At 39.8% G+C, this 22,781-nt stretch overlaps 1 long non-coding RNA gene across 1 annotated transcript in view; it reads right to left on the bottom strand.

Annotated features, from left to right (window-relative positions):
* LOC115598318 overlaps window positions 1-22,781 on the bottom strand; it is a 30,232-nt gene that overhangs the window by 5,628 nt on the left and 1,823 nt on the right. Inside the window, exon 2 of the long non-coding RNA XR_003987566.1 lies at window positions 12,318-12,362. This is a non-coding gene — a long non-coding RNA (uncharacterized LOC115598318). The remainder of the gene's footprint in view (window positions 1-12,317; window positions 12,363-22,781) is intronic.

The raw sequence follows: 22,781 nt of genomic DNA, 5'->3' as shown, positions 1-22,781 counted from the left end.
TTTCTTTCTCAAGTCTTTGTACTGGATTATGTTTTCTGATTCCTGAGAGGACAGAATAACCTCTAGAAGGAGAGGAGTTACCATTTTTAATCCCTGCTAGGGAAAAAAGATGACTTTGAAACAAAGCATAGAATACAGAAAAATAAACTAAAGTGCTTGGAATTTATTTTAACTTATATACCAACAAAACTAAAAAATAAAATTTACACAAGTCCTATAAAATAAACATTTATTTTCTTGAGTAAAAATGAAAAATTAACATTAGAGATCTTTAATAAATTCCCATCTCTGGCATCTCTCTCCTTGTTTCAGAAACATTGTGTCTGAAAACACACATCTAATCATTGAATTGAAGGAAGTAAAGAAAATTAATTGCTAAACAGAAACATCATATAATAGACAGTTAAAAAACCTCCCTTATTCTGGTAAGGAAATGGGAAAGCTGTTAAATTGGTTTTCTGAAAGAACTGAAGTGCTTCAACCGCCCTCTAGTGTTAAAATTCATGCAAAGGTCAGCCAAGAGGAAAGCACAGCTGAGTTAAAAAATCATGTGTCAAGTGTCTTGTTAACTAATGAAGAGCTAAAAAGTGAACAGTATATTTTTATAAGAGCTGTGAGCCGATCTTGTCTTAAAAATGAATGTTTTCAAAGATCTTCGTAAGGTGCAGTTCTGCCTCACAGCAGCTGGCTACATGAAATTACAGGAATTTTGTCTATTCAATTTCAGCTCTATATTCCTGAGAAAACTGAAAATAGTGCCAAAGGAAAAATTCTGCTTTGATGCTAAAGAAGGAAATTATTAGAAAAATTAAATAAATAATTTAAAAAAACAATAATCTGTTTATCTATTTCCATAGCCCAAGCTGTAAGACGAGCAAGCATTAAAACTAGAGAACTGGTGGCCTTTATGATTCACTTTATTTAAATTAAACTGTTTATATATAAGCACAGATGAAAACATTTCTCTTTTCTTCCTTAGGCCCCAAGTATGAATTTTACCTTGTGTTTAACTTGCATGCAGAACATAGAATCATAGAATCATAGAATCGACTGGGTTGGAAGGGACCTCAGAGATCATCAAGTCCCACCCTTGATCCACTACCGTTGCAGTTACCAGACCATGGCACTGAGTGCCACATCCAGTCTCTTTTTAAGTATCTCCAGGGATGGAGAATCCACTACTTCCCAGGGCAGCCCATTCCAATGCAAGAAAACATCAGAGAGAAACCTTCTCTAAAAAGCATAGAGTCCTTACCAGCAAATTAAATTATATCCTGAGCAATAACAATATAAAGTAAATATGCCAAAAAGTGACACTTTCCTAAGAATATTAGGAACTGATAGAAGAAAGAGAAATGTTCTAATATATAAGCTCTCAAGATGGTCTTTCTAGTGGGCTAAGAAAGGAAAATACAGATCAAGGATATAATGACTAGGAAAAAAATCACCACTACATCTGGATTGCTACATCAAATTCAGCCCAGGACTGTCCAGCTGAGTTTTGAGTATCTCTCAAGATGGAGACTACTCAACCTCTCTGGGTAACCCTTTCCAGTGTGTGACCATGCTCCTAGTAAAAAAATTTTTCCTTGTGTTCAGATAGAATTTCACATTTTGTGTCTATTGCCTCTTATCCTGTCAGTAGGCATACTGAGATGAGTCTGGTTACCTCTTCTTCATTTTCCTCTCAATACTGACTCTTCCCCCTTGTGCTGAATAGTCCCAGCTCTCAGAGCCTCACCTCATATGAAAGATGCTTCAGTCCCTTAATCATTTCTGTGGACTTAAGCTGGACTAACTCAATATATCCGTACCTTTCTTTTGCTGAGAATCCCACTAAACACTACCCCAGATATGCCTTATCAGTGCTGAGCAGAGAAGATAACCTTTCTTGACCTGCTAGAAATGCTAAACTGAAGGCTGCCAGTTGCAGAAGACTGTCAAGTATCTGACCATAATAGTCAATCAAGAATGATAAAATAGCTTGGGTTGAAAGATATCCTAAAGATAATCTAATTCCAAGCCCTCTGCATGGGCAGTGACACCTCCCACTAGAACAGGTTGCTATCCAATCCAAGGGACTTCAACACTTCCAGGAATGAGACACCTACAGCTCTTCTGGGCAACCTGTGCCAGTACCTCACCACCTTCACACTAAAGAATTTCATCCTAATCTCTAACCTAAATATACCCTCTTTCTCTTAAAAAGCCATTATCCCTTGTCCTATCACTACTACGTTTTTCTTGTAAGAAGTCCCTCCTCAGCTTTCCTGTAAGCCCCTTCAGGTACGGGAAGGCTGCTATAAATCTATCCAGAGCCTTCTTTTCTCCAGGCTGAACAACCCCAACTGTTGCAGCCAGTCATCATAGGAAAGGTGCTCCACTTCTTTGATCATCTTCATGGCTTCTCCTCTGGACTCACTCCAAAAGCTCCATGTCCTTCTAATGTTGCGAACTCCAGAACTGGACTCAGTACTCAGGTGGGGTCTCACAAGAGCAGAGTATAGGGGGAGAATCACCTCTGTCAACCTGCCAGCTGTGCTTCTTTTGATGCTGCCCAGGATATGGTTTGTTTAGTGGGTTACAAGCACACATTGCTGGCTCCTGTTGAGCTTATCAACCAACACCCCCAAATTGCTCTTCCTTAGGGCTGTTCTTAATGCATTCTCCACCCAGTCTGTAGCTATGCTTGGGATTGCCCCAACCAGTGCATGACCTTGCACTTGGCCTTTATTGCACTTCATGAGGCTAGCACAGGCCCACCTCTCAAGCCTGTCAAGGTCCATCATCAATGAGACCTACATTTAATGTCATTATTACAATTTTATGTAAATCATGAGTAGATTTGCTGACACAAACTCTGAGAGAAACAATAACCCGGCAGGACTAAGCCAAATCACTGCCTGGTATGCAGAGCCTGATGTAATACTTGGCTTCAAGTTGCTCCCATGACTCTCAATTACACATACAGAAACAGTCACATTACACAGCTACTTTTGTTCAGGAGTTTTGTGAAATCTGTCAAAAATTCTATGCTGTTCACACCAGTATCAGCAGTAGGCATTACTTCACTGTAAGCACCATGGTTCTCTGAAGCACAGTAAAGTATTCAAGAGGACAAAAGATAAATACAGTTTTAAAACAGAGAATAATGTTTATAAATATTTCACAGGAAAGTCAAAGTCCCTACAGTATTGGTGACTAGAGTTCATCAAGTACAGAAGTTTCAAAATCACTTTACTCAGATGCATACATTCACGGTAGTGCTGCTGCTTTATGCACACTCTCAGCATGATAATGAAATTCTAATGCATTGGGCATGCTCAGATATCACAACCAGCCCAAGTACCATCCTCTGGGAATGTTTGAGTTAGCACAGCATTAGTCTGGCATCTATCCACTTTTACAAAACAACTCATGGAACCCAAAGGCCACTTCCCATCATCTTTGTTAACTGTCCCACAGCTGTGGGTGGACTAATACCCCAGGGGACTCCCACCTGCTTCCTTTCTCTTTTTTCTGACACTCCCATTATGCACTCTCATTGCATGACAGAAGTTATTGAAACAGCAGGGAAATGCCTCCATTTTTACTAAAAAATAAACAGGCATCCTATCTCATACAACAACCTTCCCATCACATGGTGATATACTCATGTGACGTTCTCACAGGAACAGAAGTTCACCAACCCTTGACAGGAAGTTTGTGGACACTATGGTCAGATGAGAGAACACACCATGATGCAGAGCCTGCCAGTGCTTCTTTTAAGAAAATATTAGATAATGTGCAGCCTTGAGATGCCGAGTGCCATACTCTCACAGGAAGGGACAAGAATCTCACGGGAGTCGGTAAAGAGAGAAGTTCCCATTTAAAATCCCTGACTGAACTTAGGAGGTGGAGAATAGGTTTAAGAACTGAAACTAAACATTTAATATACCTTTCCAACTAGGCTTTCTTGAGTATTATATTTAGGTATTCGTTACCTAACTGTACCTGCAAACCGTTTTAAATGCACTAAACTCAGAGACCCACCATCAACTTTGATGATGACTTCTACAGTCTATAATAATATGCTGTATGAAAATAAATATACAATTTTCTTCATTGTTTTTCCCATCTTTGACTTTCAGTGAACCTTCTCTTGTACATGGCAGGAAGTGATCAAAAGCTTTCTTTTAAGCATCTTGGAAGACTATCAAATTAACAGATAAGATAGCAGGTGTTTGCTATAATTTTCAGTTTTAAGTACTTACTTCATATGTCTGTTCTCAGTGGGTATCCATGGAATTATGATAATCCAAATAGAAGTGCATTAGGGGAATTAGCAGATGCTATTTTCACCATAGAGTGGTTTGGGTTGGAAGGGACCTTAAAGATCATCTAGCTATAATCCCTTGCATGGGCAGGGACATCTCCCTCTAGACCAGGTTATTCAAAGCCCCATCCAACCTGGCCTTGAACACTTCAGAGTAATGGAGCTTCCACAGCTTCTCTGGGCAACCTGATCCAGTGTCTCACCACCCTCACGGTGAAGAATTTCCTCCTGATGTCAGATCTGTATCCACCATCTTCCAGGTAGATGACATCAGTTGCCCTCCCTCTGTCCACCAATGCAGTGATACCATAGTAAAAGGCCACCAGATTTGTCACGCAGGATTTGTCCTCAGTGAAGCCATGCTGGCTGTCAACAATCACCTCTTTATTTTCCATGTGTTTTAGCAGAGCCTTTAGAAGGACCTGCTCTGTGATCTTACCAGGCACAGAGGTGAGGCTGACATTAGGCTTTTTGAAACAAGCCTACAAGAGTACACAAATATATCTACAGCTTTCCACAAATTGAGTGCAGAGATCAAAAAGTGAACAAAGCCACTAGACAGTTTCAATAAATGTTGAAGAGTAGTCTATTTCTCTTTACACACCCTCCCTGAAAAAAGAAATTTCCATGCCCATACTATTTTAGTTCTTCCTATATACTGCAACTATCTTTCTCATTCATCCAGGCTTCATCAGCCTCATTTAATACATTTCAAATTGGGTAGCTGGGGATGCTTTAACAAACAGGAATTTGTCTGAGCTTGGCTGGATTCCCTCAACTGCACCCCTCATCCACCAGTTGTAGATGACTGGTACTAGCCAACTGTAAATCACTGTTCCTGAACAAGTAACAATTGTTAAATAAAAGAAAACACGAAACAAGGACATAGTTTCATCTGTGTATTGCTCTGTGCTGCTATCAAAGGAAGCACTTGCATGAAAACACAAAAGCAGGAAACATCAAAAGTACGTTCCTTGGCACCAGTTCTTTGCAGGTTTCAGTCTTTATTGCATAGCACATCACACCAATAAATAAAAGATGAGCTGGGGGCAATTTTAAAGCAAAAACAAATGAACAAACCAAAGCAAAAGCCAAACCAATGAACAGCACCCCAAAAAAACTCATACCAAACAACAAGCAGACTGAAGACTAAAGCAGCAAACAATTGTGACTTGTGAAAAGTCCTAACAAAGGTCAGTGTTTCCCCTGAGATTTTTATGTCAGCCATTAGTTGTGAAAGGCAGACATATACAAATGTCCATAAATGCTAAAGGTAATAAATAGTATTCATACACAGTCATACTCACTGGCTTTCTACAAATTTTGTCTTCTTTTTTTTTTTTTTTTTTAATTTAGTAATAAGGTTATAAAATATATTACATGGAAGTGTACCAGTTTTGCTAGTGTACTAATTTTCTTACTTAAAAAATGCAAAACACTAATATTCAATTAACTTCCAGAGTCCTCTTCCCATCTAGCATGTGTGAATGACCCAAACAGCACCAAGTGTCATAGGTGTGGCTGGACTCCCATACAAAATCTAGCTCTGGGCACATCCTTATTTCCTAGTAAAACGGAACTTAGAATCCCAAGCCATGAGGAAAGAAAACAAAAACAACCCAAAAAAACCCAGGTTTAATAATTCATATTTTTAGCATGGCTGCTCACAATGCTTTAAGTTTAAATTGTATAGCAACCATTCAAAAATTAAAATTAAAGCAGTGAACAAAACACAAATCACATACATAAACATTATTAAGGCTAAAAATAAAACCATGGAGACAATATAAACTAATTAGATGTTATCTTTCTAAAAGTATGCTCATAAAATAAAAATACATCTCAAAATCAGAATGACTTAAAACATTATATCTGAACAGTTTTCACTTTACACTGCACAAACATTTTTAAAAGTTACAAAAATCACTATGAAAAAACATGTATATCATTTTGTGACTTTTGCCCAGTAACTAGTATAAATATTTATGGTAATCAGAAATTATGTATTTCTGAAATTATGTTTTCTGTAAGAACGAGTTTGTGGTTTTGTACCCCACAAATCTATGTCATCTGTGCTGTTTAGAGTTACAGGAACATAATTCTGTTTCTTTTCTTAGCCATGCAGAGTTTCAGTTTGCTCTCTGTGCCCACAGCATCTCCCATCATTCTTACCACTGCTAGCAATATACAGTCAAGCCTGACTTAATGCTCACCCCTGGAACAGAGCATAAAAATAATCACACAAAGGCAAACCAAACACTAGCATTCTTGGGTTCAAATTTTACCCACTGTACATAGAATCAAATAGGCCAGCTCAAAATGTTTGCCACTTAACCTCCTCCTGGTCCATGTGACAGGCCTTTTTCGCTTGGTGTGTCATTCAGTTTCCATCTGACTTTGCTGCCCGAGTTTGCACTGAATGCCTTGTCAAAATTCAAATAGCTTTTGTCAACTGTCAATTCTTTGTAAAAGAATCAAGTAAGAGCCTGGGACTTGCTTGATGGTGCCCACTTAGAAAAAGAAGCTTTCTGATAAATCACTTTGGGGAATCTCTCCATGAGCCTCTGAAACTGCTGAGGGCAAATTAGTGGAAATAAATAGGCTTTCCATCTATCCCTTCCTGAGTAGTAAGAGTGCATCCATGCCATACTTTTCTTATTTACAGAACTGCTTTGTGTTCTCTGATGCTTCCTAATTCCTTCATTTTTCTTCTTAAGCATTCCTTGAGTGAACAGAAAAAAATCTACAATACTAGGCAAATTAATCTCCATGTCAGCCTGAGGACAATATAGAGGCAGGCAGCAAAGGTACTGGCATGATGAAAAAGGTCAAACAGCTGAGTAGGATAGTTGAGTCAAGAACAACATAGGGCTGAGTTCAATCTGACTTTCCCACTACTGCAATGGTAGGAACACAAGGGGGAAGAGTGATTAATTAGTTTGACAAAAGGGAAAGAATTAGGATCAATGGCTATTCTTGTTACCCACACATATCCCCAACTTCTTCATTCCAAAACCACAGAACTGTCAGCCCAAGTGTTAGGCTTCGCAAAAGCCTTGGCAGTGACTTCTACAATCCAAAATGATACACTATGCCTAAAAAAAAAAAAAAAAAAAGGATATAATATCTCATGCAGATTTCTGTATTTCTGCCTGGGGGAAACCTAGCTGCCTGAGGGCACAGACCTGCCTAAAAATCCAGAGAAAGTAAACTAAAGAGTTTAGAGAAACTAAACTACAAAAATGCTTCTGCATTTCATATAGACTGAAAATAACTGTTTTAAAAAACTGAATTTATGAGCTCACAGCTGTCCAATAGGCCAGCATAGGAACACATACATATCACTATTAAAAATGAGGCCTTTCCATTTCATTTCAGTGATGCAGACAATGTGCTGCATGCAACAATACCACGGAGATACTCAGATACCATGGAGATACCACGGAGAAGCTCAGTCCACAGAGAGGCAGCTCCTTGAGGCTTCCAGAGGAAACCATATTCAAGGACTGCTGTATGGAAGGCATCTGGGGACCCCAGCTCTGTGAGACCCTCGTGACAAGCAATAGAGAACACAAACTAAGGAAGAGCAGAAAATGGTGCTTCATTGGTGACCACATTGCTTCATTACTTCCTTCACATGACAAATGAGTAAGACACAGCCCAATCTTACACTCTTAGGGAGATTTGGTTATACATGTCACTAAAGATTCTAGTGAGTTTTTTTTCTCTGTATTAAAAAACTTAAAAATCTACATGGAAGAGATGGCCACAAATCTAATATTCCAATAAGAAAACGTGGTTTCTTGGTGACAGTGGTGGCACCAAAAAAAAACTGTCTTACTTTTATTAATGGTGGGGACAAGTATTACAACCTCAAGCAACCTGATAAGGGCCAGCAATTGATTCTTAACAATATTTCTGGAACAAATCCTTTTCAATTCCCCCCTAATTTATATTTTACCAGTGGTGTGCTCTCATGCATGGAGATTTAATTTTACGGCACATTAAAGCTTAGCTAGATCATATTACTCAGTAACTTACTGGACATGATAATTTACAATTCTGCCTCAAGGCTTTAGAATCCAGCTTAAAACAGAGACCCCTGAACATGAAATTACCCTGACCTGACCAAAGGCCAGCACCAAGACCAATGCCCAGAGGAACTTTCTCTTCCTCATGTTACCTCAGCAAGACTTCTAATGATGCCCCTGAAGTCCTGCTCTAACATTATTCATATAATGGGACAAGCTCTTTGTATGACAAAGAACAGAGACCAATGCCAAGAATTCACACAAAATAGACACAAATAAGGTGTAGCCCTGACTATGAACACCCTAGAATGTTACACATTTTATAAATATGGACCTTTGACACAACCAGGTCATCAAGTTATTTCTGTAAGACAGCCGAATAAATGAATTAAATCTGCTCTCACACTTCTCTTTCTCACCTTGCTTGTCATATCTCATTTTGGATTAAACTTTACAGCCTATATTTCTACATAGTACTTCCCAGACCCTCCTCTCTGCACCTCACTCTGGGCAAAGTACAAAGAATTTGGGAGCAATAACCTTCTTCACAGTCCAAAACAAACTATATAAATGCAAAACAGATCTGTGCCAATGAGGTAGCCAGGGTCACCCTAGAAGATCCTAGAATCACAGAATCATTCTGGTTGGAAAAGACCTTTAAGGTCATCAAGTCCAACCATTTATCTAACTCTACAAGTCCAATGCTAAACTGTATTCCTAAGCTTCATGTCTACACATCTTTTAACCACCTCTAGGGATGGTGATTAAACCACACCCCTGTGCAGCCGGTTCCAGTGTTTAATAACAACAATTTCAGTGAAGACGTTTCTTCTAATATCCAATCTAAACCTTCCCTGGCACAACTTAAGGCCCTTTCCTTTTGTCCTTTGTTACCAGAGAGACCACCCCCACCTCACTACAACCTCCTTTCAGGTACTTGTAGGGAACCATAACATCTCCCCCCAGCCTCCTTTTCTACAGACTGAACAACCCCAGTTCCCTGGGACACTCCTTATAAGACTTGTTCTCCAGACCCTTCACCAGCTGTGTTGCCCTTCTCTGGACTTGTTCCAGCACCTCAATGTGTTTCTTGTAGTGGGGGACCCAAAACTAAACACAATATTCAAGGTGCAGCCCCACCAGTGCTACATTCAGGAAGACATTCACCTACCTGATCTTCCTAAGATCCCACAGTCCTCCACATGGGCAAGGCATAGTGTCAACTTGCCCACATACATTAGCAAATTGAACATTTGAAAAATATTATTCAATGCATCCTATATGTTAAAATGCCCACCCTATAAATAAATGGCAGCCTGTCAAAAACATGCACACCCTTTTTGATTCACAACAGTGAGAACAATAAGGGCTTTACAGATATTAAAAAAACAAAAACAAAACCAAAACCAGTAAGTTATGGTTTTAAGATATAACTCAAGACTATCTCCACTAATCATGTAGGTCTGACGCCTTTACTGAGCAGTTTGATACAACAGCTTTTACAATACACATTTAATTTTGAGTGATTTTTGAGTGATGAGTTCACTGAACTTCAAAACCATATTCTAGCAAGGCATTCAATAATTTTATCTTAACAACAAATTTATTAATCAGATACTAGAAATTCTAGTCTGGCAAGCTTTCAAATATGCATAAGGAAAAGGCACATTTCCCATCCAGTTCAGTATGACGAAGTCACATCTTCTAAGTAAAAATGGACACCTTTGAAAGTAAAACCCCTGAAATATAGTATAGGGTGTTTGAAATCCCACAGCTAACACTGATCAGCAAGATAAAAAAGTGAGGTAATTTATCTATTAGGATACTATTTTTTCAGTCTGTTATGAAAGTGGTATCAGTAACATAATGGAAAGGGGAGAAAGCGGCATATTACCATGCAAGATAAATGTCTGAAATACCCTATTTATCTTAAATCCCTGATGGTTCTGGATTTCTCTGTAACTCCTTGATGATTCGATTCACAGATCAGCATTATGGGAATCACATCTATGCCCATTTACCGGTGTAATATGATCCCTTAGCATAATTAATATATGATATTTTGACACTGCCACAGACTTCTAGCAGATTGGAAATGTAAATACTTTCCACACAATGCATACCAGTGCCCAGTGCTATATAATCATGTAATTTTAGACACTCACTCAGTGTGCTTTCTCTTCTGGAGGCAGAGCTAAGGCTGATGTAAGAATTCTCATTTTCATAATATAAGGCAGTTTATACATTACAGGTAATGTCACATTAATTTCTGCAGCATTATATTTTGAAGAGATGGAAACAAGATGAAAGAGCTCACAATACAGCAATCTTTTCAGGTGGTACAAGAATGAACAAAAAGAAAATTTCTGGAACAAATAATAACCATTTCAAGCTTCCCCAACTATCTTTTTCCTGGTGTATTCCATCACCCAAGAGCACAGCACAGCTTTTCTAGGACACCGAAATCAACAAAGCACCAGTCAGTATGATTCAGAGCATGGCACACATGCAAAAAGTAATCAAAAAAATAATTGCAAGATATAAACACACAGCAGTCCTACAGAAGACACATCACATTATATGCCTATGCTGAAGCTTTTTATAACTCTCTTAAATTCTACAGCATGAAATGCCAAAGGTTCTTTGTCTTACATGGTGTAACATTTCATCTCATCTGCAACAAATACAGATGTTATCTATATAAATACCTCTCACCTATCTCCTAATTCTTTTTCTTGAAACAAAAATATCCAGACAGTTTATGTCCAATTGCAAATGTACAGAATTTAACCTGGTTGTGCATCTTTTATTAATAAATCTTATTACTAATTTTTTTCTCTCAGAAAAATACAGGTCCTACAAGTAGAATTTTACACAGCAGTTAGAGAACAGAACTACTGCTTTGACATTGAAAACTCCTTCTCAGTAGATTTCTCAGTTCTTCGTTATTTAAACAGTATCCCAAGGTCAATACATCTTTGCCATATCCCCAAGACTCAGTCATTGAGTGGCATCACCTGTAACAATGATTCACATGAGGGTAAAGGAAAGCTTCAGCATTTCTTATTCTTAGCCTCACCTAACATGCTCTTTTCCTTTGCCAGTTGAGGGGAGCTTTTTTCCCCTTCGCAGACTGTAATCTCTCATCACTGGTCCCAAAATGTTTAACAGTAGATGTTCCCTGCCTACAGCTGTCTTTACAAGTTTTACAACAGCAGCATAGAGGGACACAACAGTCCTTGGCAAGCCAAATGCATGAGTGGACCATGATTTCTCTGCTGTTCCACTTGCTAGGATCTGCCAACCTGCACTCCTCACAGCCTTTGGCATAACACATGGCATTCAATAGAAAGGTGGCCCCCACCTTTCCTTTCCCTGAAGGGAGAGAAACTGCTTCCTCTTCTGCACCAGAAAGGCAATGAAAGGTAGGCAGTGTCACATTTTCCACTCACTTCTTAGCCAAGGCTAAATCCCTGAAGAACACAGGGTGTGTAAAACCACAAAGCAGTAGTCCTGCAGCTGCACTAGGAGGCCAAACACAAGGGTAACAGTTGGTCCCTCCAGGATGAGTCTATTTTTTCAAGCCTGTTTATAAAATTATACTTGCACAAAAGCACACAACTTATATGAACCAATGAAAGTGCTATCAATAGGAACACTGGTTCTTCCCTGTTTCCTGTCCCTTCAAAGGTTAGAGGTAAAAAAGCAGGAAAAATAATATTTACATATAATGAAGAGAATTACTGTACTCCACTGTTATATTTCCTCCAGTACCTAAAGCAGCACTTGGGAGACAACTTCAACAACGAACACATTACTCTGGACTCTCAACATTTGTGGCAGGAAAATAACACATCACAAGATTTCATAAGGTTTCAGTGTTGGCCCAGCTCGTCTCCCCTTGTCAATGTCAGTAGCATAGTAGGTCAGACTGAATGACTTTGAGTATCCTTCACAGAGATCTTACTTACCTGAGGTAGTTGGATGTATGCTAATGGAAGACTTGCAGATGAAACCTAGAAAGATAAAGAGGACCAAAGTGAACTCTGTTGCCTGTTGGACCCAGCTCCCATCACAAACATAATCACCTTAAGAGGACAGAAAGTAGGAATTAAGCAGGGAGGGGAAGGGAAGCCACAGGAAAAGGTACATCAAATCCCACCTGCTTCTAAACAAAAGCAATAAGTCTAAACACTGGTTGCTGGACCATAATATACTGATTTCCTCTGGACTCAAATTTAAATAATGACAATGGGCAAAATATTAAAACAGACTCGCAGAAATTCAAGGGAAAACAGGGATTAAGGAGAAAAGCAAAATCTGTTTGCCAATTAAATCAGAAATATTAATCATAAATATCTAACGCTTCTTCCCCATTGCCTTGGCCCCCTATCAACACCAGGATACCTGATGACTGGTTTACAGCAGCAAGAATTAAAAATTTCTCTGATGAACTCTCCTGCACTAATCCCACTTTCTGACTGGCTTCATCTTTGCTTTAGTACAACAAACCACTGCTGGAGTGAAAATCACAGAAAACCAAATAGCACAAAGCACCTCACATTCTACAATTCATATGGGTACTTTCAGGGCTGTGACACAACTACACCATTATAGAGTGCTTCAAAAATAGCAAACTGACAGAACTGAGAACAGGACTTCCTCCAAACACGTGGAAGAGACACATAACAGCACCATCTGCAGTGCTTAAAACCCCATAAAAATTATTGCAGCCACATCCAAAAAGTGCAGGGTGATGATTAAAAAAACATGATTATTCACCGAACTTGGTCACCAAAAATTTTTCCATTATTCCATTGTTGTTCATGGTTTGTAAATTAATGCTTTCCCTCAGCTTGCCTCACTGGATCATGTAAGATTCTGAAACACAGTTTCCAGAGTCTAAAGGTAACAAAAACTGCTCAAGCATATCTATGAGAAAATACTTAATTACTAAATGTTTTCAAATTTCCAATACAAGGCATTTTTTAAAAGATGAACAAGAAAACCTGATTTCAAGAACAGTACTCTCAAAACTAACTACTGCCTTCAGTCTTTTCACATTCAGTGTTAAGCATTCTCTCCATCATTTATCAACAGTCTGGGTTAACAGGGGAGGCCCCAGATGACAGGTTGGATCAGTGGGCCAAGGCCAATGATAGGAGGCTTAACAATGCCAAATGCCAGATCTTGCATTTCAGTCACAACATCCCCAGGCAATGCTACAGGCTTGGGGAAGAGTGGCTGGAAAGCTGCATGAACGGAAAAGGACCTGGGGGTGAGAGCCAGCTAAACATGAGCCAACAGTGTGCCCAGGTGGCCATGAAGACCAAAGGCATCCAGGCCCATATCAGGAATAGTGTGGCCAGCAGAAAAGTGATAGTGCCCTTCTACTCATCACTGGTGAGGCTCCACCTCAAGTACTGAATTCAGTTCTGGGCCCCTCAGTACAAGAAGGACACTGAGGTGCTGGAGTGTGTCCAGAAAAAAGCAACAAAGCTGGTGAAAGGTCTGGAGAACAAGTCCTGTGAGGAGAGGCTGAGGGAACTGGGATTGTTTAGTTTGTAAAAGAGGGAGCTGAGGAGAGACCTCATTGCTCTCTACATCTACCTGAAAGGAGGTTGTAGGGTAGTGGGTGCTGGCCTCTTCTCCCAGGTGAATAATCACAGGACTAGAGGAAATGGCCTGAAGCTGCACCAGAGCAGGTTTAGATTAGATACTGGGAAGAATTTCTTTACCAAAGGACTAGTCAGGCACGGGAATGGGGAGGTGGAGGAGTCACCACCCCTTAAGTATTTAAAAAAATGTATAGATGAGGCACTTCAGGACATACTCTAGTGGGCATGGTGATATACATAAATATATTTTATTTTATTTTATTTTGAGGGTGTTGATGGTTGAACACTGTGATCTTAGGGGTCTTTTCCAACCATGATGATTTTGTGATTCTGTGAATTAATTTTCCTCAACCATCACCTTTAATGCCAAGAGAAGCCCTTCTAGATTTGACAGTTCACACAGTATATTTACCATACCTGCTGCAGTACATGGACATCTCAATGTATCATGTACATCTGTTCTATACATTTTCCATAATGAGAACTAATACTATATGAAACTAGCCTCATTGCTGATATCAAGTTCTATGTCAAACACATGCAGGCAACCAGCAACCAGACCACCTCCCTAGAAACACAAGAAACAAGACTATTTCAGTAACTGAAAAAATCATATTGAATTCAAATGTGGCTTAGCAATAAATAAAAAATGACAAAAAAATTTCAAGGATTTTTTTTTTCAGTTCAAGCTTTTTACAGCTTCACTGCATAGATATTGGCTAGTTAGTCAAACTGATGCCACACACAGTATGCTGTCCACTACATTTAAAGATTAACTTCATTCACCACTGATCTGAGCCTGTTATGAATACAGTGTGGATACAGCAATGGCAGAAGTGGTGTGAGAGGAGCCCTTCAAGTCACATAATCCAGTGCCAGGTAGTGGTTATCTTCTTATCACAGGTATGCTGCTTGCATTGATGTAAGCCAGGTCTATACAGTAAAATTAAGAAAGAAAAGCAAATGCATGCAAGAAAAATATTAGAAGAACGAGGTCTTGTTGTCAAGCCAGGCAAATGCTGAGAACAAACTCAAAGAAACAAGAACCAGATCAGGACTGATGAGATCAAAATTCACAGGCAGATGCAGATGGAGCTCAGTTCATGCCCTCCAAGGTTCACTACAGGCTCAGGTAGGTACAACATTGTTGCAACAAATGTTGATGCAACCAACATACATCCTGTGAATCCTTCAGAAGGCACATGAGGAGGGCACTGTTCTCAATAGTCGAGCAATCTGTTCAATTCACTGTTCACAGAAGAGGGAGGTCAGGAGACAAGGCTGTCTTCCAGACCAGAAATCTTGTAACACAAGGGCTAGTAAAACCTTTGAAAAAAAAATCACAGAATGATAGAATCACTTAGGTTGGAAATTACCTTTAACATCATCAAGTCTAGACCTTTTATATTCTAGAAATCTCAGTGATTGGTAGGCAGTTATTTCCTGTTAAACATTAGGAACATCACCACACTGGGTCCTCTACAAGAAAATACATTTGTCTTTCAGTTCCTCAAATCATGAAAGGAAAGTCTGCTAGCTTTTGTAGATGTATGCTCTGGACTAAGGCCATCAGCAACAGATAAATAGCCACTTGGGCTATCACTGACAGTTTCAAGTTTGCTCTCAGGTCATTTTGTACCTAAAGAGTGGGTTGAGTGTATTTTATTAAGAAAATTAAACTCTGTTGCCAAACAAACCTCCCTTAGGGCACAGTGCTCTGAGGTCCAACAGGTGTTCCAGCAGAAGTGCACAAACAGTGCTCTGAGTCTATTGCCCTCAGGATTGTTTGACCTGGCTTGGTGCTACTGCTCTGAATTCAACTGACCTCTCTGCTGGCTTGCTCAGGAGTGAGCTGAGCCTGTGAGTTTGAGCCTCACCTTTTATTGGCCCCCTAATCCTGCTCATGCGCAGTGGGGGCCCACCCTAATCAGGCACAGGTGGGCTTAACACAAGCTCATGCCCACTGCCTGGTAATTAGTGGCACCTGGCTGCCTCATTTCACTACAAAACTCTAAATATCTAACCACTTTCTTATATTTGAAACAGTAACAGGATTGCCCTGTGACCTGAGCAGAAACAGCCTGATAGCTATCTTCTACAAATTTCAGAGGAACACTGTGCAAGGAACATAACTTCTCAATGCCTCTTAAGAGTAAAGAAGATTCCTTAGCAGCTCAATTTAAAAAAAAAAGAGCTTAAAAAGATTTTAAGAGGTGACTTTCAAGTTTAAAAGACAGAGAAATTGAATACCTCTCACTAAAGGTAGAGGTTCCTGCATGAAGCAACTTTTCTCTTTAAAGCACTTTAATAAGTAGTTCAGGAAAAAGACAGATGCATATCTGAATGACTTGAACAAGTTTTGCTTCCCCTGTTTAGGTTTAATATAAAAACAGTGAGAAAGAAATGGAATACAGACTAGAATGTGCATAGAACGTGTGGTTCTCTTACCACAGAATGAATTTTCTCAACTCTTCAAAGAGGAACTGATGGAGAATAGAATGAGAAGGAATAGTTGAAGATGAGTCTACACGGTGAGGAAAACCAAGCTATGATGAGATATAAGCAGGATATTTTGCTTTCATAAAAGATAGCAAGATATTTTAGAGAGTCCTTGAGGGTTACTGGACAACAGAAAACTTCAGCTAAGAACAAAAAAGAGAAAGAATCCGATGAAGGTGAATTTTTCAGGGAAAAATGCTTGAAAAAAAGATGTTTTGAGAAATAATTAAAAGGAAAATAGAATGAAAAGGGGAGGGTTTCTTGAATAACTCTCAGGAGATATTTTGTGATGACTGTTCCAATGGGAAAGGGTACAACATGGAATTAGGAAAGCTGAAAGCCACACAGATGGATTTACATTGGTGGGGGAACTTATGTGCCTGTTCTCATTTCTGCTTCTCCCTAGAAGATCTCTTCTCTACCTCACAGTTCTTTTCACTTTGCCTTCTATACTTGGAATACAGAACACTTCCAAAAAGTTCCTGTTCACAATGAAGTTACTTGCTTTCTTCCATTTCCCTCTACAGCTGACTGGTCCCAGAAAATCCTCTTACCGCAGCTCTATCCTAATCTACAACCACATTTACCTGAAATGCTGTCCTGTCTTCCCTGTTACCCACCTGAAACAGAAGAAGCTTCCCAGTGTAGGATCCAGCCCCTCCTCCATCCCTAGTAGCTGATTCTTCATCTTTTATGGCACCAAACAGCCCAGCAATAGGTGTCTACAAGATTTATATGCTACTCATAGCTGCTTCTGCTGCTATCAGCAGTGCCCCAGGTGCTATGAAATGCAGAAATCCTACCTGCCCTGCCATTTTCTCCATTGCTAGGGAAAAGATCCTAGATAGCCCTTTAACACTCAGAAACATTGTTACTTGGCAAAACTTTGTCAGACAGTGCAACAGATCCAATCACTTTGAACTATTTGTATTTGCAAAGCTTCCTTTACAGGCTTTTAAGCCAGACGTTTACTTTTTTATTTCACAAGGAGAATGCTTCTTCTGTCTGCTTGTTAGTACATGTCTCTTCTATAGCCAGAGCCATTATCTCATTCCCTAATGGTATTTTATGTATGTATATAAATAAAGATAAACAGCACTCTGTGCACTGTCCTCAAGTAGAACCAACAGGCTAAACATTCTTTGCTTTCAATCCTTTGTAACTTCAGCTACACTTTCTTCAAAAGAAGCAAAGCAACATCCTTCATTTGCATGAGGCTACAGTCTTAACACAAAATCCGATGCAAAGATGATTTGGGGATAAGTACACGTTTGAGAAATAAAAAATCTGTTGAAAATAGATCTAGCTGAACATCTTCAATAGAACTAGCTTATGCTGAACTGTATGCAAAATTATGGATAAAAAAACAGCAAGAGACATAAAGAAAGGAAAATATTATTTCAAAAGTATTCTTGAATTATTCAACCTTTAGAAATGAGCAAATCCAAATAGGAAGCCTCCTGGTCTGCACTTAACATGAATTTTGAGTATAGCTGCGATGACCATAAGAAGTGTCAACGTACTGCCATAAGGCACTTGAAGAGAAAAACACTTACTACCAAATTGCAGAAGATTAGGAACCTGGGTTAGTAACACTAGAGTATGCAAAACTGCCTCTTAGGCTTTGTCCCTTTATAGCCATATTCACTTGGAAATTAAAAATTATTACCTAGAGGCTATAGAGAAGAGTGCAATGAATACAGATAAGACTGCCAAAGTACTACTTATCTAGCTTTGCCACATTTTTCCTTTGAGTCCTTCACACCAGAGCCCTCAACCCAGGATTCCTTCACATTCAAGCCCTGCCTCCCTCAGTCCTTCAGGTCGAATGATTTTAGTTATGAGTGAACTTGAAGGAAATAAATACAGGAGAGCTCACACAGCCCCTCTGCTCTCTAGGATGTGAGTTGATCCCTTGTCCCTAGGACAGAGTCACAAGATTTTGAGCCAAGTCTCCTTCAAACCTGCTGGGTGTGTCATTTCAGCTCTCTGTTCAGTGTACTACCACCTCATTCTTCCTTTTCAGACCTTCCTCTCAGGGGAGGGCTGTGGACTTCCTCTCCCTTAGCCTACTTCCTTCTCAAGACTCCTGCATTTTCACTTACTCTTCCCTGAGCTCCTTCTCCAGTCTAGCCCTGCCTCCCCCCCAGACATGCCAGGAAAGGATACTAGAGCTCGTGTGGTCGTATGCCTACATGAATTTCATATATACTCCATCATATCCTTATCATGGCTTTACACAGACCAACCCAAGGAATTGTAACTCAGTAAAGACTGACCATAGCAAAAGTACCTCTTCTTTAATATCATTAAAACTATAGCTCAGATGAGATGATTTGAGAGATATGCAGTGACTTGACCTCAGAAATATAATTAGCCTTTCGTTATTTAATGTAGTTTTGTTTCCTTTTTTTCATTCATAACAGACATCATGGAAATAAACACCCTAGCTATTAGTCACTTCCACCTTCAGAAATATCATGCTTTAGAAAAGCATGACCGAGTCTGCACTAAGAAGGAGAACTCTGCCAGCAAAAGGAAAAAGTGCTTTCACAAGAACTTAAGAAAAAATTTCCTGTTATGCCTTTTGCAACAAAGATTAATACAAACTTCAAATCTTTTAAACTGATGATTAAACTGTCTTTTTAACTGGAAGAGGGTAGATTTAGGTTAGACATTAAGAAGAAATTATTCACTATGAGGGTGGTGAGACACTGGAACATGTTGCCCAGAGATGCCCAGTCCCTGAAAGCATTCAAGTCTGTGTTAGACAGGACTTCATGCAATATAACGAGATCTGAATCTCTTCAGAGAGGGGTGTTCCTGCCCATGCAGGAGGGTTGGAACTAGATGATCTTTAAGCTCCCTTCCAACCAAAACCATTCTATGGTTCTATTACATGAGTCTATGCTCTTACTTCAGTATTATCATAACATCACAACATCATATTCACACCATTGCAAAGAATTGCTAAGCTTAGTACCTTTGACCACTTAGAGACTTCTTGAAGCAGAAGTTTATGATTTAGTCTGCCTCATGTCCCTGAAGCTATCCCCACATCATGCCTGTTTGTTTTATACTCTTGGTTTAAAAAGCTTTTCAACAACAGCATTTGTTCACCACTCCTCAACAGACAGTTTAACAGCCTAATATATCTCAGTACCATCAAAATGTGGTTCATTACCTACTCAGGATCCCACATTTCCAATCTGTTCTTTCTTCTGTGTGAAGCACAGAGCTCAGATACCTCTTGTTTTACTGTGCTTGGAGTCAAGGCAAAAGCAGGAAGGCTCTGCCCAAGGATTGTGCCTTATTCCTCAAACTCTAGCCTTCACCATTTATTTTTGACTGCAATGAAATCATGTGCTTGGAGTATCAGAAGAAAGTTTAGAGCACGGAAAAGGAAGTGCTCTCAAAAGCAGACTGAGAAGGAAAGGTGAGGTAGAGGCTAGAAGACAGCTGAAGCACAGTGCTGCCTAAGAGTGACAATAGTCAACTCACAGAGATGCATGGCTTTCCCAGAAACACCTGCACAATGCAGAAAGCATTCAACATCTTTCACTGAAAAACAATGTCCTGCCTCATTACAAACACACCCCAGAAATTATGCCACTGAACCAGAGAAAGTGACCCCTAAGATGAATGTTATCTTTTTTCCCCAAGAAACAAAGCACTGACATTCAACGATGCAAGTTTCATCCGAAAGAGGTTACATGGAGCAGCAGAATCAGTCTTTAGAAGTCAGCTTTAGGAGACAAGGAGAAATGGAGGGAAAGGACAGAGTGAACTAGGAATAGCCTTCTTTTTCTGATAGAGCATCTTGCTACACATGAGCAAAATACACAAAAGTTTGCCTCTTCCCAGTGAGCATTTTCCTAAAAACTGAGTTCTATCATACATTGTCCTTAGTGAAGAGAGAAGGCAGTTCCTCAGCACATCCCTACTTTACCACAATTTCACTTCCACGTAGAGAGGAAAACAGGACCATGTATTTCTGATCCACTCACATTAATAACCACTGGGAAGTGCTTTGCTTGTCTTGACATGTTTATTCTATTTCCTACAGAGTCAAAGAAGGTAACTCTTAAGCAAGGACTCTTCTCATACACTATCTTTTCCCAAGCTCGGAATGATGCATTGTCATCATACTTCCTGCATGAAGTTTAAAAGAATACAGCTTCACCTATTTCAGAAAGCATCTTTAAGTGATGTTGCACTTAAAAGGTACCTTTTATATTGAGAATCTCTAAAAAAGCAAGTTTTCAAAGAAAAAGTATCTTCAGCACTATTCCTCCCCACTTCCAGCATAATCCCTTAGCATAGTGAGAAAAATCATTGGGTTTTTTTAGTTCATCTACAAAGTACCTTAGCAACACATTAGCTCCTAAAACCTTTCTCCATTTCTTCATCTGTGGTGCTTATAAGTATTTCCGTAGTTTTACACACCTCCTTCCTTCTCAGATCAAATGGCTGCTTGATCTTAGGACCAGAGAATTTGTGTTGGAGCAGACCTAGGGAGGTGATCTAATTCCACCCCTGACTTGGGGAGGTGATCTAGTTCAACCCCTGCTCTAGTCTACATAGGCTCAGCTACGAAGTCACAAGATTTATCCACTTTGGTCTTGAAAAACTATGAGGATAGACACTGCACAACCCCTCTGGGCAACAACCTGTTCCAACACTTGAATGTACTCATAGCAGAAAAGATTTTAATTGTATCTGGCTTGAACTTCTTGTTTCAACTTAAATTTGTTGTTCCTCATTCAACCACCATGTACCAATGTGGAGAGCCTAGCTTTGTCTTCTTGATAACCTCTTCTTAGGTACCGGAAAGTTACTACAGGTCTCTCCAAAGCCTTCTCTTCTCCAGCCTGTACAAAACTCAGCATATGATCCTCATACTGTATCAGGGCCCAGAGCACACTGGAAGACTCTAAAAGGCCCTGATCAGCCTCACCTCCACCCATACTCTCTGCCCATGGCACCAGGGGCTCCATTCAAGCTCAGCCTTTGCTCTGTCAAAACTCTGCCGTAGGTGTGCCTGTCTCCAGGCAGGCCCACAGATGGTTACGGACTCTGTTGATCTAGACCCTGGACCATGATGTGACTTCATCATTACAACCTCAGACCTGCTGCATCACTATGGAGCTGCTCAGTGATAATGGGACTGTGTCTAACACTAATTACCATTACTGGGCATGATCCTAACCTGCTGATTCATGTCTCAACCTGATCTTGGACCTGCCATACCACCCAAAACCTCCACTGTTATCTAGACTCTTCCTTGACACTGGCTGCCTCACTTGGTACCATGAGACAGGGCCCTGACTGGTGAGACACCTGCCTTGCTAGCTAGGTTGCCATACTGGTGTCCCTGTTCCCCATTCCTTACCAAGGGCCAGCTGTTCCAGATGTACTCCAGCCACCTGATGACCCTCCACTGGACTAGCTCCAGTTTATCCATACTTTTCTTTTTCTAAGGGCAGAAAACTGGATGTGATATGCTAGACATGTCAAGTGTAGGTTGATAATCACTTCCTTTGGTATACTGGCTGTAGTCTTACTAAAATAATCCTGCATAGTGTCATTTGCCTTTGCTTCCAGGACAAACTGCTGCCTCGTGCCTTTCTTTAAAGTATTCTCATCTCTTTTTGTGCTCCAGTAAATGTAGCCACATTCTCACAATTTAGTAAACTAATGGGGCATAAGTCACTCGCAAATAGCACAATACCAAAACATGACAAAAGTGAAAAACTGAGATGGGTTTTCAATTGTCAAACCCAAGAGTAACAGGAATGTTAATGTACTGCCTCTAAAACAAGGAGCCTCTTCTGCTCAAGGCCAAACTAACTCCATACCAGCTTTCACAGAGTAAGTAATACCTTGACAAAGTCTTAGTTTCTCCAATGTAAACTTGCTAGTGCCACATCCCACAAATGTGAAAGTCACTCTTCAATTCAGTGCTGCAGAAGTTTTACTACTTCATCTTGTGCTGTTTCTATGTTTCACTTTCTTATTGCAATGGTTTGGTTTCTGCATTTAGGGAGGCAGAGGTTAAACACTAAAAATAAACAGTTGTGATGGAAATAACCTCATGGACAAGCTGAGTTTTAGCTTACTTTGGAAGAAGATAGCTTAAAATAGCAAGGAAAGCAAAGACTGTGGGACATGCATCTCTGATGGCTATTTTCTGCTAAAATAACTACAATAACTAAGATAACACTGATATTCCCAGTTAACCCTCTATCCTCCTCAAGAGAGATGAACACAATCTTTCTAACCTCAGAGCTTTGTCTGGATAAATAAAAGATGCTGCAT

This window comes from Calypte anna, chromosome 1 (assembly GCF_003957555.1).
Source record: "Calypte anna isolate BGI_N300 chromosome 1, bCalAnn1_v1.p, whole genome shotgun sequence".
Classification (NCBI taxonomy): domain Eukaryota; kingdom Metazoa; phylum Chordata; class Aves; order Apodiformes; family Trochilidae; genus Calypte; species Calypte anna.
This window is presented reverse-complemented; position numbering and strand designations above follow the sequence as displayed.